Here is a 14,986-nt window from a genome sequence, read left to right on the forward strand (position 1 = left end):
TTAGAGCTGCCTGCAGAGTTGAGCCAGATTTATAACACCTTCCATGTGTCCCAGCTGAGGAAGTGTGTATCCGACGAGACGGCCGTGGTCCCTATAGAGGACATTGAGGTCGATGATCACCTGAACTACATTGAGAAGCCGATGGCGATTTTGGATAAGAAAGAGAAGGTATTGAGGAATAAAGAGGTGCCCTTGGTTCAGGTTCAGTGGCAACATCGGAAGGGGTCCGAGTGGACTTGGGAGCCGGAGTCCGGATGTGTGAGCAGTACCCAGAGTTGTTTCCGGAGGATGACTTCGAGGGCGAAGTCTGATTCTAGTGGGAAATAATTGTAACATCCCAACTCCCAGGTATAATATTTAATTAAATTATATTCATTTTCTCAGGGCCACTCGACGAGTTGGAGGCCCCAACTCACCGAGAAGATATTGAGATGGCCGCATGATTTTTAGAGTCTACTTGGCGAGTTGGGGGGACCCGAATCGAAGAGTAGGAGCTGAAAGTGAAAACCCTAATTTTCAAGGTTTGCATCCTATTTAAAGGACCTTAAGTCCTTTACCCTGCCTCCCTCATCACCTTAATATGCTGAAAGAAACCCTAATCGAGCTATTAGCATCTGTGAGAGGGAGAGAGGCTAAGATTGTATGTTTAGTGCATTCTTGGAAGGAGTTTGAGGAGCAAAAGGCTTGGAACAAGAAAGAGCCCTTGGATCTAGTATTCTTTCAGTGTTAGCTGCCATCTGGAGGTAAAAAGCTATCACCTTGACCATTTGTTTGTTAGATCTCTTCACTAGGGATTTTATGGCCATTTCCATCTTATCTTTGAGTCCATTAGCTGTTTGAGCATGCCTTGAAGATGAGACTTCAGAGATGGACAATACTAGGTCCCTTGGGCCTAAAGATTCAAGCTTTATCAAACTATTGGCCAACTTTCATGCATTAAACCCTTTATTGAGCTTTGAGTTGGCAAACTTAGCCCTATATGCCATGCATGGACGTAAAGATTGCATCTTTACGTGGTATTTCAGCCTTAGAAGGGTAGATCTAGAATATGGGGCCTTAGTTTTGCATAAAAACGTCTAAATGAGAGAATGGACTGAAGGGACTCGACGAGTTGGTGATCCAACTCGACGAGTTGGTTAGGGTTTTCCGCGATAGTCTGGATGCGTTACAAACTCTACGAGTTGGTGAGACAAATCGGCGAGTTGAGTTGGATTTTCCCGATATTTTAGAGAAATGAAGGAACTTGACGAGTCGCATAGATGCACTCGACGAGTTGGGTCCACATGAACTGTTGACTCGAGTGTTGACTTCCGTTGAGTTTTAGGGTTTGGTCAAGTTATGGATTATGGAGACCATTGAGGGGTAAAATGGTCTTTCACCCTTTCCGAGAATTAGAAAAGGGGTTAGCTTAAGATCTTTAGAGTTGTTTATAAAGTGTTAATTAGAGATGATTATGATATGTAGGAGGAGTCTAGACCGATCGTTGAGTACGATACCTACTTGCTTACGTACGAGGTGAGTGTTTTCACTATACTTACCTAAGTGGTAATACTGTGTGACCGGAGGGTCTTATTTGAGTTATTGACCGGAGGGTCTTATTTGAGTTACTGGCCGGAGGGTCTTATGTGCTTATACTGAGTTATGTGATATCATGCATTTTGTCTTTGTGATTTATGATGTATATTATTCCGTGCCTTATTAAGTTAGGATCGGAGGGTCCAAACCGAGTTATGAGACCGGAGGGTCCTCACTGAGATACCGGACTGGAGGGTCCAACCCGAGTTGTGAGACCAGAGGGTCTTCACTGAGACACATGACCGAAGTGTCCTTATCGAGCTATTGCCATGAGAGGCTAATTATATGTGTGTGGTATTTTGGGGAACTCACTAAGCTTCGTCCTTACAGTGTTGTGTGAAATGTGTTTTAGGTACCTCTCAGGATCGTGGGAAGGCGCCGGCTTGATTGTATACACCAGCTTGAGACTATATTTTGCGGATTCTGGGATATTGTCAAACATTTTGTTGTCTTGTGTTTTGAACAACTTATACATTTTGGTTTTGAGAAATGTGAGATTGTGTTTATGTGGTTTTCAAAATGAAAAATTTATTTGGAAATTTAGAGTGTTATAGTAGCATATGACATTCCAATGAAGACCATGGAGGGAGTCCATGGCAGACTTATAAGCGTATATGTATGCATGGTATTATGTGATTATATGATTCGTGTGTGTTGGGAAACTCACTAACCTTGTGCTTACAATTTTATTGCATGTTTTAGGTACTTCTTGTGATAAGGGTAAGGGTCCGACTTGATGGCGCGACGTGCATTCTCCGGTGTTTTCACATTTTGTTTTCGTACTCTGAATTTTAAAATAATATGGATATGTAATGGGATTTTTGGACACATTGTGATTGATATTTATGAAATTTAAAGTTAAAATTTTTCTGTAAAAATTTGGCTTGTTACAAGTTGGTATCAGACCCTTGGTTTAAGGGATTCAGGCACACTTTTGGGTGTGCCATAACTCAAACTGAGGAAATGGTAACAAAATGCTTTTCAAAAAGAAACAAAGTTAAATTTCCTGAAAACGATTTTTGTAAGAAAAAGGGGAGAATGCAATGCGCGTAATCAACCGATCTCAAGTAAGTTCCCAATGTTTTAGCCATGCTATAGTATATATGGAAATTAATGTTGCATGAATTATTTGCTAAGCGTATGCTTTCAAAGTGGTACATGGTTAGGATTACATAGCCCTAGAATGAGGGGATCTACCTTATTCCTATTCCTTGTTTGGTTGTGGTTTAGGGTAGAAGCTTTATTTGACAGTCTATGTTATTCTCTTTGTGCATAACTTGCATGCGTAGGGCAACCTGCTATGATTAATTTGAGTTTCTGGTTTGATGAGGTCTGAGAATCCTAAAGCAGTCTAGGATCTGATTTAGTGTTGTGTTTATGAGTCATTATTTTTGATTGGATGATTTAGGAATATCAGGTTTGGCCTTGGGGAAGGTACAGGTAGGTGTGGAAGGTAGTATTGGGCCCGTACTACTGAAAGCACATGACCTGTACCCAAATCAATGACAACCCTAATAATTCTTAGGAGTCCGGTGAGAAGGAATGTCTTTCAAATTCCTTATCTTTGTTAATTCTGATTTTTTTAATTGAGGATGGTAATGATTACGCGAGTTTTAGGTTTAGGTTCAGGATCAGGTTCAGGCTCCGGTGTAGAGCCCGTTGATGAGAGGCTACGCGATCTTATCGCAGCCGAGGTTACTCGTGGCATTCTTGACGCTACCCCGGTGATTATTGGTACAGTCAAGGAGGGCATCATGGAGATCATGAAGGAGCGGCTCAGGTCCTTCCAAGCCAAGATTGCTACAGGCCAGATTGGGGCCCGATCTCCCTCGTTCAGGGAGTTTAATACTTGTGGAGCGCCTGAGTTCTTCGGGGTCGGGGATCCCATCACTAGTCGACGCTGGGTGGCAGATATAGAGAATGCCCAGTGCACGAGCTCTTGCCACGAGGCAGCAAATGTTGGGTTTGCATCTTGTATGTTGAGGGATCGAGCAATATATTGGTGGGAGGAGGTGACCCGCGAGGTGGGATCCTCGGGTGTGGCCGAGATGTCTTAGGAGTGTTGGAACCTGAAAGTGAACCTCTAGCAATCCTAAGTACTCATTTCGAAGTGTGTATGTTCCGAAGTGGAGAGTGGTCCGGAATCTGTCCGGACCAGGAAAGAAGAAGATGTGAAGTTGAAGGCATTCCGTAATGACTCTCATTTCCGGAATGGATGCTGATCCGGAGTTTCCCTATTTTGTCTTTATGCATTTATTATATTTTTCTTTGTATTGATGTGACTTTTCATAGGACTTAGTCTTTTGTTGTATTTAGACAATCAGAATGTAAGAAACATTTCTATTGTCCAGTCCTATGTAAGTGTTCTAGTTAATTCGTTGTAATCTTCACTCCTATTTATAGGAGTATTCAATACAAATCAACTACGGATCTTTCACTCACTTTTGACATTCTCATTAAGTTTATTTCTAACATTCTTATTCTTCTTCATTTATTAGCTTTACCTTGATCAGTTATTCTCGTTGTTCATTAAATGACTTGATCATTTGCTCAATACATCATCTAAGACTTGACTGGTCTTTACAGGCTTGACTTGAACATTTATTAGCAAGCAAACATTGATCTTAAGCATTCACTCAAGGTTTGAGTTCTCAAACGTTGTCCCTGCACATCTGATAGATCTTGTTCTCACAGGAGGAGGTTGTGAGGAGGTTTGATTGGGATTTTGCACCATCCATTGAGGTGCAGCGTTTGGTAAGAGAGTTCTAGAATTTGCAGCAGACTACCGAGACTGTGGTGGATATCACCGCCAAGTTCCGGGTGAGGGCACTATTGGTTCCACAGTGCACTGTGGACGAGGAGATGAAGAAGACGAGGTATCATTCCATGCTGAGGGGATGATATCCGTGAGTTTGTGAGCTTTTCGGGGTGTAAGACCCTGAATGAGATGGTGGAGAAGGCCCGGGAATGGCAAATTTAGTTAGAGCTCCACACAAAGCAGAATCCGGAGCAGGTTCAGGCGGTAATGGGTCAGGCCAAGAAGCCTAAGACCTCCGATCCTCCCAGTATGGGCCAGCAGGGCCGTAGCCGTTGTGCCAAGTGCGGTAAGCGGCATAGTGGAGCTTGCCGAGCAGCGGGCTCAACATGTTATGTGTGTGGCCAGCCGGGTCACATGAGCCAAGATTGCCCCAAGAAGGGATTCATTTGTTTCCACTGCAACCAGACCGGTCATAAAAAGGCTGATTTTCCGAGGTTGGTAAGAGGAGGAGGAGTAGTGGCGGCGCCTGCGCCCACCACGATGAGGATTACTGATGGCCGCCTGATCAAAGCGGAAGCTCCTGCAGTAAAGAGCCGCATATTTCAACTAACAACCGAGGAGGCCCGAGCAGCGCCCGACTTCGTGACTGGTATGTGATCTATTTATGTCTTTTTTATTTTATTATTATGCTTATGCTGTTTTGATTCTATATACGGACCTTTTTGATCAATGGTTTGTCGGCTTAGATTCTTTTTGATTCAGGGGCTACCCGATCGTTTGTATCTATTGCGCTCTACAATAAGTTACGAGATGCTCCGGGGACTTTGGATTCCCCACTCGAGCTGGAGATTGCGGTTGATCGCACTGTGAGCGTTGCGAGAGTATTTTTGTAACATCCGTAAATTTCACAAAAATTTTAAACTTTTCAGACATTCCAAAACCATCCAATGCTTACAAATTGTTTTCAAAATAATTTAACATCAGAGAAAATTCCAGAAATCATAATACAAAATATGAGGAGGTGCACGATCAAGCCTTCGCCTTCCCGCGATCATCTGAAGTACCTGAAACATAACCAAAAAATTGTAAGCCCAAAGCTTAGTGAGTCTTCCCCAAAATACCGTCACATAAAAATAACCAATAACAACATACATAATGATCCTTTAGCCTGACTAGACCGCCTCGTAGGGCCATCAGCTTATCTCGACCACTCCCAAGCCTTCAGCATGATTGGACCGCGTCACAGGGCCTACAACCTATCCGGACCGCTCGCCGGGCCTTCGACATGAGTGGACCACCTCGCAGGGCCTTCAGTCTATCCGGACCACCCTGGGTCTGTTGGCCTACAACACAAAGCAGGACCACCTTAACCCAACCACACACACACATACATGCCGACATATAAATAGCAATTAGGCACATAACCACATAGAACATCCTATCTACCAGGATACCGATCTAACAGATCACAAAAGTGATAAAGCAGGATCACAATCCAAAGGGCCGACTTTGGTGCCTTCGAACCTTGAGTATAGTAAGGAAACTCACCTCACAAATAGCACTGACGGTCAATATCCAACTCTCGAATCACAGCTTCAAACTCAACCGCCTACAACCACCATGTGACTCATTTCATTAAAATCCCAAATTACTAAAAACACCCTCAAAGTCAAACTTGGTCAACCTTGGTTAACGTCAGAGTCAACAGTCAAGGTCAACACACCATGTTGACCCCAACTCGTCGAGTACATCTCCTGACTCGTTGAGTTTGTTCATGTCACAAAAATTCGTGAAAAGCTTGAGTCAACTCGTCGAGTTCTTCATCATCAGAAAGCGGGAAAACCCCCACCAAATCAGCGAAGTGTCAGAGCAACTGTAACGCCTGGTTCCTGGTACGCATTTAATTATAATTTATTCACTTTTATAGAGCAACTTGACGAATTGGTAGCCCCAAACTCGTCAAGTAGAAACCAGAATGGATGCGGGATTTTAAGTCACTTACTCGACGAGTTGAGAGCCTCAACTCGACGAGTAGGATCGCCAGAGTGAAACCCTAATTTTAGGGTATTGCACCCTATTTAAGCATCTTAATCCCCTTATGCTGGCCTCACTTGCAGCCTCCAAGTCCCAAAACCCTAGCCACGAAACCCTAGAGCCTTGTGTGAGCTGGTGAGACCTTTTTGGAGAGAAATCTTGTGCTTTTGAAGCTTGTGTGTTGGGTCAAAAATATGGTTTGTACTTTACTTTTCTAGGAAAATGTATTTTTATGTCTAGGACCGTAAACAGCATGGTGTTTACGGCTGTATATGTGTTTATGGTTGTGTTTACGGCCGTGAACAGGTTTACGGCCATGAACCTGTTCACGGCCCATGTCTCATATATATAGGGTGAGGAGTGCATGTGTGAGTAAGGTTTTGAGAGACGGCCAAGAGAGAGAAGATAGGAGCTTAAGTGTGTGTAAGTTGTGTGTCAATCCTGTATTTAGATCTACATTCTAATCAAATCATACAAGATTCATCATATTCTTCTTCTACTTCTTCTTCATTAGATCTTGCATCATCCGTTTGATTGGGATTCCGCACCATCAAACGGATCTGATTGATACTCAAGTAGATTTGGGACTTACAAGTGGTACCAGAGCTTGGATTGTATCAATCAATTTTTGCAGATCTGGAGCATATTTGATGTTATTTTTGAAGGATTTTTGCATTTTTGGATAGCTCTTGGCAAAATAAGGGGGGTTTGTTCTTCACGTTTTTCATAAAAACGAGTTCTTGATCAAGTTTTGGAGCAAAAACGGGCAAAAATCGCTTTTTTTTTCCGTATCTTCGAAGTGTTCACGGCCATTGAAGGGTTTACGACCATTGAAGGGTTCTCGGCCGAAGAAGCGTTTGCGGCTAGGGTTCCTCGGATTTCACGGTCCTCGGTGTGCGGCCAGCCTCGCACGTGTTCGGTCACACGTGTTCGGTGTCATTTACGACCCGCGGTTCACAGCCAGCCTCGCCTCGGGTTCACGGCTCAGCGACTTCGGACGGTCTTGGTCAGCTCAGACTTCACAGCATCTTATTAAATTTTTTTTTGGAGCTGCTAGGAATCAAACCCGGACCACTCCCCTCCTCAAAGCAGCGTCCTACCATCTGATATAGCTTGCTAGATGGTATACGCCTTCCAAATTTAATTCGAATACAATATCTTCGATTCCAAACTTTCGCAATTTTAACACTTTTAACCCAAAAATCAATTTCCTTTTATTTTTAAATTCCATTTTCTTCCAAAAATTTTAGCTTTTAATTTTTGAATTTCTAAATTGACCTTTGACCTCAAATTTTGACTTTGACTTTTCAAGTTTGACCTTTGACTTTAAACTTTGAGTTTCTCGTTTAACTTTCAAATTTTCAAATTTAGTTTTTCGTTTTGACTTTTAAGTTTGACTTTTTAAGTTTGACTTTTAAGTTTGATTTTTTAAATTTGACTTTTAAGGTTGACTTTTGAGTTTTTAAGTCAAAGGGCATTTTTGATAAAAATAAGTTCCTCATCCCTCCCGGTCAATGAAGTTTCATGTACTCCATCTTGTGAAGCTACGATTAAATTTCTTCGTGAACATAATGATTTGCTCAAAAGGGAAGCCGATGACCTAAAATACGAAGGATATCAACTTAGGAAAGGCCAGAAACCATTGAAAGAACAACTAGAGGCCAAGACTAAGGACTTTAGGAAATTACAAGCAGATTACAGTGACAAGTGTGTCTATTATAAATATCTTAAGAAAGATTTTGATGCTATCACTGAGGAACTTAAAACATTGAAAATACGTTTTGAAAATGCTGATTTTAACTTTAGAAAATTTGATGTGTCAAGTGATAGGGTTGCAAAAATAATTGAACTTCAAATGAAATGGAAGGATCAGAAGAAGTTAGGAATATGTTATGAAGGTGTCCTTCCTCCTTTCAATCACAACTACACTGCCAAACCTTTAACTCAAGAAGAGATTGACCGAGAACCATTTATGGTATATGGTAAATCCACTGCTGAACACACAACTGCAGATAGTACTAGGGTTTTAGATACTAACATTTCTACCTCCCATGCAGATTTGTCAGTAAACTAGGGAAAGCAAGGGGATGAGAAGATTCAGTCTGATAATAATTATGTATCAAAGTCTGATGACTCAAATTTTTTTGATATGTTTGATGATATCTTTGATAATTCTGTCGTGGTTGTGCCAGAAAGTGTTGAGCTGAACGATTCTAATGCTTCTACTTCATGTGCATGTAAAGTAGCAGAAGATGAGAACAAGGAGAAAAATATTGAACAATCCAATGACTCCTTGAACTCTGAATCTGTTGCTTCTAACTCAGTTAATCCTAACAAACCTGTTGTTGAGAAGTACAGGCCACCAAATCAAGTGCAACAGCCGACTTGCTGCAAGTGTGTTTGTGGGAACAAATAGAGACAAGGCAAGGATACGCCACCAGGGGCTGGAAGAAACAACTCCTATGTGAAGAAGCATACTCTCTTTCACTGTGGAACACCTGGACACATTGCCAGAAATTGTCCTAATCGTGCATACATTCCCTACTACGCACAAGGATGGCAAAATGCGCCAAGAGGGAGATTTTTCAGAAGAAACCCCTCAAGGTCACGTTCAGACTATGGCGACTGGAACACGCAAAAGGCCAAGAATCAAAATCCCAAGGGCAAGAAGGGAATGCCGGCTAAGAATCCAAATTCAAGAGATGTTCCAGTGAAATCAAGACCATTTAGGTCAAAATCATCTCGACGGCCGACTTCAAGCTCAAAAGCAAGTACTGAGCCACCCATTCTGTCACACACCAAAACCGGAACGGCGGAATCGTTCGGGGGTGGAGGACGTCATGTTTAGTATCACGAGATATGTATATGGTAAGCAAGTAAAGAACAACCATTTCATTTCGAAAGAAAGTGTTTACAATGTGTGTGTTCACAAAACATAGAATTCATAAACAAATAACAAAACAAGACTTGAAGCTATAATGCTCCATCTTCTGAATTCCCAGCACGAGCACCTGTCTAATAGTCTCCTGAGAATACAAGTTATTTGAAAGAGTTGATCAGCAATTAAGCTGGTGAGTTCATAAGATTTTAGTGATGTGAGTAAGTTGTAAAGTGTTGTTGAAAATGTATATGTAAAAATGGTGTAAGTTTTAAGTTCTGTTTTGAAAACTTCGCCTGTTCCTCTAGAAAATCATATATTTCCTACTTTGATGGAAGTTTAAGTAAAATGACACTACAACCCATTCTATGGGTACTAAGTGGGTACAAGTTATATAAGACTCAGTGTAAACAAACTATCGATTGTGCGCATCTGCCTCAAGCTCACAACCAAACGAGGAACATAAATTAAGGCGGATTGCACACATCCCATTGTTTGTTAGATCGTCGTCATATATAACTCTGGTGTATTCACTTGTTACTCATGGAGTTAGTTGTGATGGTTCCTTTGTCTCTAATGAAAAGTTATTTAAGAAAACCCTTATTTCTTATAATAAAATGGTGACCACAGTGACTACTTTTATAATAGCTTAGTTTATACTGATATATATAATCCAAAATCGGATAGAAAGTTAATTGAGTGGATCTGCCCTAAGCCCACAACCAAACAAGGAACAGGAAGTAAGGCGGAAAGCACACATCCAACTACCTACTGGGTATTAGTTTTATATATAAACATGATGTATAAACTAAGGTATTATAGAGTTACTCGCCTAAGGTCTTTTAATTTGAACTGGTTTAATAAAATGGATTAAACCCTTTACTAGGAAGTTTCTAGTTTTGTATGCCAAAAGTACTGAAAGTATGTTTTGTACTAGAAAAACTGTGCTTTGACTCTGTGTCCTATAACCTGACCCATACCTGGTACCCTTATAATGACTTAATGTATACTAAGAATACATATGTATAGAATCGGGTAGAAAATAGATTGGGTGAATTCGTTCCAGGCCCACAACCAAACAAGGAACAGGAAATGAAGCGGAGAGCACACATCCTATTACCTGTCGGACCCTATTGGTATATATATATCCCGTGATGTATACATTAAGGAATCATAAGACTAGCATTATGGTCCTTTCTTTTAATCGTATCCTTCTACCAAGGCATCTTCCGTTATGTGCTAGACTCGACTGTTTCGTTTGTTGTTTGTAAGAATGTATATTTTCCCTAGTTTATAACTATCTTGACTCGAAAATAGTTTGAGTTTGACTTTCAAGTGGTACTATCACTTTATGAAAGTGATGGGAAATGTAAGTACACAGTTGTCATTTATAATGACATGCGGATGTACTAATAACCTAAAAACATATTTGTCGTATTACGGTTATAATGTGAAGGCTAGAACCCTTACTATACGCTCTCCTTGTCAGGAGATTAGGGGAACTAAACACGACCTCTGCAAATTCTTGCAAGCCATGTAATTCACATTAAAGTATATGATCATGTATACCTAATATAACTATCACCTTTTCTTTAAAACAATGAGTTAGTGATTCATTGGTATAATGAGATCCTGTATGTGTGTTCTCATGCAATAGCAACCTAACTTGTTTGTTTTGTACTGTATGTTGTACGTTCTCTCTGTATGGTATTGTTGGATTCATGTAAGAACTGACCCTTTATGTGCTTCATTGTACTAGAAGTAATGAATAGCATTCTCCTAAACTATACCTATTATAGTTTACTAATGTTCTACTTGAAATGTTACTGAAAAGACTCGTTTATCTACTAAGTTATGCTTATATTTTAAAGACAGAGTTTTGTATAACTATAAAGTAACATAACTTTTAAAAGAGTTTTTGAAATGTTTTGACAACTTATAAATAACATAAGTAACATTTTGAAAGATGTTTATAACAAACATTTACACAATTATCATTGTGTTCAACTTGTATCCCCCCCCCTTAAACAGTTAAACCAGTTAAAAGATTCATTACGAGGTATGAACTCACCTGATGTGGGTGATTCAAACGGGTATGCGTGTAAGGATGAGAAGTTCCACGAATGAAGTCACGAGACACAATAAGTCCTAAATGACATATAAGGACACATATTGACATGAATATAGTGTTTATAAACAACTATATGAAAGGAAACACCTTCTGGGACTAGGAAACACTTTAACCAAGTGTTGGAATCACATGTGATTCACTAAATGGGAGTGTACGGCCATATTGATGGGTGTGCGACCATGGGTTTGCGGCCAGGGGAGTGTGCGGCCGCCCACTCATGGTAAAGAGTGCACAAAACGCTTTCCAATTGGTGGGGAGGCTTGTAGGACTGATGCTCATCAAGTGTTGAAGCTAGAAAGGAACTTTGGAAGCCCTAAAGCACCAAACAAAGGGGTGTACGGCCACCTGAGTGTGTGCGGCCGCACACTCCTTGATGAACATGTTTTGGACATTTTCTAAGGCTCATATCTAGTAAGGAACAAGCTTGGGGAATAGTATTTACAGTACACAAGCCTTTAGGGGTGTTTTGATGGTGTTTTGAGGGTGTTTGGAGGGTGTACGGCCACATAAGTGTGTGCGGCCGCCCACTCATATGTTCTTGAGTTCTGGGTAGTTTTAAGGCCTTAATCAAATATTCTTAACAAGATCTAAGCTTAACGAAAGGGTACTTACGATCCGGAAGCTCGAGAAGGTCCAAAATCACCAAGAACAAGTGTGTGTTCTTGGTGTAACTTGAAGATCTAGTCAAAACACGATTTCAAATGGATGAAATCAAAGGTTGTAACTAGTTTATGAAGATTAACAACAAACCAAAGGAAGAACACTTACCAACTCGAAGATCTAAGCTTAAAATCAGATGGTAGTTGAGAGAAAAATCGAGTTCTAAGCTTGGGAGGGTGAAAAGTGATAAAGGAGGCTGAGTCTACCCCTTGTACACGTGAGTGTGCTGCCAGGAGAGGGGTGTGCGGCCGCACACCCATGTGTGCGGCCGTACACTCCTTGTGTTGGAGTGTAACGCCCAGTTTTGATGCTAGAAGTGTACGCGATCCATTCCTATGTTCAATGCTTGAATGTACTGACCTTTGGACCTTTAAATGGACTCCAAACGAGGCTAAATGATAGCAGAAATGAGTTTGACACTCAGTCGAGTTGGCTGGCGGAGCTTTACCAGGCAAAAATTTAAAATTTTTCGGGTCGTCACATCATCCCCCCGTTAGATGGAATTTTGTCCCGAAATTATCTTTCTTATCCGTACTATTGGGGTTTGCGCTCCTCTGATTTGCAGAATACCCACTCGTAGACCTAGCAGCTTTGCCCTAATGTCCATGATAGGATTTGTACTTGGTCCGTCTATCATTACCTCGTGCATACAAGTCGTATATGATTAGGATTAGTAAGACGTTCGGATGTGCGACTCTGCCCCAGGTCCACAACCAAACAAGGAATAGGAGATAGGACGGAAACACACATACAAAATTTGTGTAACCATAATCATATACCACCCTCGCGTATACACTGAATAGTGATAGGTGAGTTGTATTCGTCCATAGCCTCTGTGCTCGAACTTGGTCTGCTGGACGAGTGGTATTTCGTGACGGTCTGCGGACATCTGACGATAAGGCTTCGGAGGACAAAGTACTCTTCGCACGAGTACTTTGGGGGTTTAGAATACGAAAGATAAAACTGAGGTTTAGGTCGGACTTTCGATACGAAAGACGAAAATTTCGAGAACTTGCCGATCGAGGCGATAGAAACATATGAACTCAGTATGGTGAGGACCACGCCAACTCATAACGAAAGATAGTAACAGACTCTTTACTGAACAAGGTTTTGGTTAAATGAAAGAAACGTCTGATATATGACGATGTATCCCTTGTATGATCGATACTGTACTCCTAGTATGTTCGACAAGGTACTCTTTGTAAATGTTCCCGTGTTTCCTGTTTTCTCTTGAAGTTAACACTCCTACGTATTGTATCGCTATGTGCGCATACATACAAACGAAAGTTCTCTAATAACTGGTGGGGATACTTTATATCATGATCCTCCTTGGTACCACTACAATCGCCTGCCATATACAACTTATGAATATTTAAGATGAACCAGGCAGTCGACTGAGTAACTCTGCCTCAAATTCTCAACCAATTAAGGAATGGGGACCTAAGCGGAGTCACTCACTCTAAGTCTGCAACATCTTAGTTGTGCACAACCCTGATGTATATGGTAAGCCATAATAGCTTCTCTAAACGGATCTTTTAGTTCTCTTGAATACTGTGACCTATTTCAACATGTGAGTTATTATAATTACTTTTAGGTGTTATCCCCAAATTTTAATCTTATATGAATATAAGTTTATTTTAAAAGTAATTACTATTTCGAAAACGTACCGCTACTCGTCGACGACTCCGGGGTAGATTCTCCCGCGGTGAGCATCAGAATGCGTCCATCCGCGCTTGAGTTCTTTACTATCGGACAGTCCCTCTGAAAATGTCCAGCCTCACCACACCAATAGCAGGCTTGGTTTTCGTCAGCTCCGGGGACTTGGGAGATCTGTTGAGCCGGTACCCTGCAGAAACGGACTGTGTGTCCCTTTCTGTGGCAGTTCAGACACTACTTTTCCCGGCATACTCCGGTGTGGTGAAAGTTGCACTTTCCACACTCCGAGAGGGTTCCAACATAGCGACTGGCAGGTGCTGAAGCAGTAGGCGTTGTAGCGGCGTACATAGTACTCGCTCGTTGCCCTTGCGGGGTGTCTTGTATCGTTTGCTTCTTCTTCCTCTTGTTCCCCGACTTCTGATTATAGTCCTCTTCCCTCGATGACTCGGGAATAAGGACTTTTACACCATGGCGGACTCCATGGTTGATGAGTCGCTGAGCCAGGCGTTTAGCACTATCGAATGTGGCTGGGTTTGAAGATAACACATTTCCTTGGGTCGGAGCAGTCAGACCTCAAATGTATCTTTCTATCTTCTTGCTTTGCAGGGTAATCATCCCGGGGCATAGAGCTGCTAGCTCGCTGAACCGGTCAGTGTAGGTCACTATGTCTGAGCCGACCATAGTGAGATCCCACAGCTCTCGTTCTAGTTTTTGAATTTCGCCTAACGGGCAGTATTCCTCCCGCATTAACTCTTTTAGGTTTTCCCAACCTATTGAGTTAGCCACTGATAGGGTCAGTGACTTAACATGGCTGTTCCACCATGTTAGGGCCTTGCCAGAGAAGGTGCAGGCAGCAAACTTCACTTTGCTTCCTTCTGGGCATAAACAGATTTCGAAGATCGACTCTGTTTTCTCGAACCATTGCATGAGGGCAATGACTCCTTCAGTCCCATTAAAGGACAATGGCTGGCAATTGGTGAAGTCCTTGTAGGAGAACTCTCTCGAGCGCACGAGGACCTCACCTCGAGTAGAATTAGTAGGCGTTCCACCTCCACTGGTACTGATGGGATGATATTGAGCCATGGCTGTTGCCACAACCGCGGCTACTGCAGCGTTTATAGCTGCCATATCTATTTGCGAAGGAGGCGGCGTTGGAGTTATCGGAGTAGTGCGTCTACTAGATCTGCGAGGAGGCATCTTTGCTAAAAGAATACAAAGATGAGACAGAATAAGTCTAAAGCAATGGATACAAGCTGAAATCTGAAAAGACAAGGTTATCCTAGTTCTGGATGGA

The sequence above is a fragment of the Lactuca virosa genome, chromosome 9 (assembly GCF_052849685.1).
Source record: "Lactuca virosa cultivar CGN04683 chromosome 9, Lactuca_virosa_CGN04683_v6, whole genome shotgun sequence".
NCBI classification, from domain to species: Eukaryota; Viridiplantae; Streptophyta; class Magnoliopsida; order Asterales; family Asteraceae; genus Lactuca; species Lactuca virosa.